The sequence below is a fragment of the Gastrolobium bilobum genome, unplaced genomic scaffold (assembly GCF_033153095.1).
Source record: "Gastrolobium bilobum isolate Gb01-03AN ecotype WA unplaced genomic scaffold, APGP_CSIRO_Gbil_v1 utg22365, whole genome shotgun sequence".
NCBI lineage: Eukaryota > Viridiplantae > Streptophyta > Magnoliopsida > Fabales > Fabaceae > Gastrolobium > Gastrolobium bilobum.
The window spans coordinates 224,019-228,323 of NW_026896656.1; the positions used below are offsets into that span (position 1 = coordinate 224,019).

Genomic DNA, 4,305 nt, shown 5'->3' on the forward strand with positions numbered 1-4,305 from the left:
ATCCAATGGTGATTAAAGTGGTAGTGGAGTGGTAGTAGAAAAAATTGATAGCCAAAATATCCTACCTCTATTATTATTATTATTAACTTTTATTTTTCTTAGACCTGATTCGTCAGCCAGTCTAGGACTTAAGTGAACCACTGTACCAAACTACCAAGAATCTGGTTGGTGACGTGTTACCTGGTCAACCGGCTGAACCGGTCACCCATGGCGTTGAAAAACGCGGCTTCCTTGAATTCTTCGCATTTTGTCCTCCTCTTCAGTTTTACCCTTTCGAAGGTCAAAGCATTGTTATCAACGTTGTTCAGGTTGGTGTTGTGTTTGGATCAATCTTTGTGTTCTGCTGTTGCTTCTTTTATTATTCGATCTACCGTTTTGGTTCATAATTGAGCTTCTGCCTTTTTAGAACTTTTGTATTTATTTTTTTTCAATATTATTAGTTGCAAACCGTTAAACGGAAGCTAATATAAGCTATCCATAGCAGTTTGGTTTTCTTGTATGTTGGATGTTTGTGTGGAATTGGAGCAGGCAATTAAATCCTGCAATGAGTTAATTAAGATATCTAGTCATGGGAACTGAGAAAATTGATATTGGGAAAATTGCTACCAATATAGGTCAATATAGGTCCCACAATGTTCGACTCGGACTAAATCAGTTTAAAATTACTTTCTTTTAAACTTCTACTAGCGAGGATAGGGATCAGGCATGCATGCAACTTTATCTTTACATATTTGTAAAAATGTTATTTTCTGGATTTGAACCTGTTACCTTTCAGTTACAAAGTAGTTTTTACCATTGCTTCACGCTAGTTCTCTTTTCTTGGATTAAACCGGTTTGGAATAAATAAATAAAAGTAAATACATTTAGTGCAAACCGCGGGAGTACCTTAAACTTGTTTTCAAATGTCTTGCATGCATGTGTTGGTATAAAGTCATTTGGATCGGAGTAAAACTTTAGCGTGTGTTTGGATTTACTTATTTTGGAAAAATAATTTTTTTTTTTTTTTTGGTAACTTTCTAATTTAATCTAATATCAAACACAGGCTTAATGGGCTAAAGCCTTTGTTATTTGTACTGCAATTGCTGATGGGTGACTGAATTGGTTTGCATAGAAGGGCATTGATGTTATTGCAGTTCTGATTAGAAAATAAAGGGAACACTGATTTAATTGAAAATCTAGGAAATATGTAACAAATACCTGGAATAAGGAGTGCATTTAAATAGAAATTTGTGAAGATTAGATTTGAGTACAATTCATTTCCAATTCTTGAGTAAATGATTGATTTTGTAGTTCATATATTCTTGTTTGTTAGCTGTCAAACTAGATAAGAAGCTTTATCTTAGGTTGTCATTTGACATATATGGATTGTTAGCTTTATGAATTCTATTGAGTTCCTCCTCTATTTCTAACTTTTGGAACTATAGTCAGCCTTCATCAATTAAATGATAACTTATTTGTAGTAATCATACTGATCCCAACTAGTTTGGGATAAAGGTGTTGCTGATATTGATGTATGTTATTTATAGTAATCATTTGTTGTAGTTTATGAATGTGCATATAGTCCAAGCTCACAACAACTGACAGAGAAAAACTCTTGATAGATACATCATCTGTGTCTAGCATTAACCAGGAGTCTTCTCTAGAAATGCTCCCTCTACGTCCGCACTCACAGGTTGGAGGACTGCAAACATCGCTATCTCTAGTTTCTTCTGATCCTCGCCTCTCTCCTGATAAACCTAGATCAAACTCTGAAAATCTCCGTGAATCTCCCACCGAAAGTGCCAGTTCTCAAGAAACTTGGCCTACAACTGATGCAGCCGCAGCAAAGAGGATGGAGAATGGGAAAGCAGAGACTAATTGCCTTGAGCAGTCAGTTATTCGTCATGTTTCTAGTGCAGACAAAATTACTCTTCGGGACATTGCAAGAGAAAGTGTTGATATAATCTGTGAAAAAATACATCGTCTGCCTGAGGAATTTCTGGAAGAGCTGAAGAATGGATTTCGAGTTATCCTTGAGGGTGGAAATGTTTCACAATATAGAGAGGAATTTTTTCTTTTGCAGAAGTTTGTTCAGAGTAGAACTGATCTAACTGCCAAGACACTGATTAGAGCACATCGTGTGCAGCTTGAAATCCTTGTTGCAATAAATACTGGAATTCAGGGATTTTTGCATCCTAGCATCAGTCTATCACAGACTTCCCTGATTGAGATATTTGTGTATAAGAGATGCAGAAACATAGCATGTCAAAACCAACTTCCAGCTGATGATTGTACCTGTGAAATATGCACAAACAGTAATGGTTTCTGCAATCTTTGCATGTGTGTAATCTGCAACAAGTTTGACTTTGAAGTGAATACATGCCGCTGGATTGGATGTGATTTGTGTTCTCACTGGACTCACACAGATTGCGCCATCCGTGAGCAACTCATTTGCATGGGCCCTTCTTTGAAGAGCGGAGAAGGACCAATTGAAATGGTTTTTAGGTGTCAAGCATGCAAGAGGACTTCAGAACTTTTAGGTTGGGTTAAAGATGTCATCCAACACTGTGCGCCATCATGGGATGGAGAGGCCTTAATGAGGGAACTTGATTATGTTAGTAGGATCTTTCATGGTAGTAAAGACCCCCGAGGGAGGAAACTATTTTGGAAGTGTGATGATCTCAGGGAAAAATTGAAAAGTGGGAAAATGGAATCAAAAGCTGCTTCCCGGGCAATATTGATGTTTTTCCAAGGTACTAGAACTCTACTTTTTCTGTAATTTCTGCCTTGTTATATAATAAGGCAATATCATGCTTTTCATTTTTATGTTTCCGCCACTATTAATTGATTTTGATCATGTCTAAAAGTGTGATAATGCTGATACGAGAATAAAATGCTCCAAAACTAGAGATAGCAATGATAAAATAGTGCTTTTTGACTAAAGCATTATATCTTTTCTTGGTTATATCACATATTTTTGAAATGATTGCCACACCACCCAATTTTTTCTTCATCGAAGCCTGAATTTAAGCACATGTAAGAAGAAAATGGGTGGCAATGGCATACTATCATGAGAAAAGCAGGCATCATCCATAAAGTTAATGCTACAATCACAACTTGTCTCTTCTTTTAAGCCGAAAACTATTGTGGGGTGGATGCATGGTTGTAATTATTTATGCTTGCCTCTTGTTCCAACTAATGCATATCCTTAATGAAGAGCTTGAGGTGGATTCTCCAAAAGCCCTGGAAAATGGAGAAAGTGGAAGGTTGATTGCTCCACAGGATGCATGCAATAGAATTGCTGAAGTGGTGCAGGAGGCTATAAGAAAGATGGAAATGGTAGCTGAAGAGAAGATGAGAATGTTCAAGAAGGCTCGCTTGGCTCTTGATGCTTGTGATCACGAGCTAGCAGACAAGGCCAGGGAAGTTGAAGAAATCAAGATGGACAGGCAAAAAAAGAAGTTTCAGATAGAAGAACTTGAGAGAATTGTGAAGCTTAAAAATGCAGAGGCTGATATGTTCCAATCTAGGGCGAATGAGGCTAAACGAGAGGCTGAGAGGCTTCAGAGGATATCTCTTGCCAAACAAGATAAATCAGAGGAAGAATTTACTAGCAACTACTTGAAACAACGATTAAATGAGGCTGAGGCTGAGAAGCAATATCTGTATGAAAAGATCAAATTGCAGGAGAGTTCTCGAGTTTCACAGAGCAGCAATGGTGGTGACCCTTCTCAGATGCTGATGTATTCCAAAATCCATGATATGCTGTAGTGTTCCTTCCATGGCAGATGTTCAGCCTAATGAGTGCCACCCTTTCAGGACAAATCCCTGAGTGTTAATTGTATGTAATCATTTTCCATAATATGGAAATGTCATTATTCTCTTGAACAATTTAGGAAGAGCCAGTGTAGTCCCATTAGATTTGAGAGAGTTTTATCTGTTTTTTGCTGATACTAGTAAAGGCTTAAATCTGTTTGAAACTGGGCTTGTTCTAAGCATTAATATGCTTTTTGTAAATTGTAAGTAATTATTGTCTGTTACAGAATTTGTGGCTACTAGTAAGTTGAGTTAGATGTTTGACAGTGTGATGACCTATATAGTCTTACATTAATATGATTTCAGTTAGTGGCATCAGTGGCTAGATAGATCAGAAGCTATGATGATGCACGGATATGAGTATGGGTATCATATATGAATGAGACTAGTTTATGGGATACGACATTTCTTAGAAAGTTAATCATAAGGAAATGGCAGGATGCAGCATAACATTCATGTCAACATTATAACCGTGACCTTAAGAGTGGAGATGGATTAAGTTATGCTTCG

General features: G+C 37.1%; 1 pseudogene; it reads left to right on the top strand.

Moving 5' to 3' along the window:
- The first annotated feature begins 263 nt into the window (after positions 1 to 263).
- LOC133301308 (OBERON-like protein) lies at positions 264 to 4,065 on the top strand (annotated as a pseudogene).
- Positions 4,066 to 4,305: the final 240 nt, after the last annotated feature.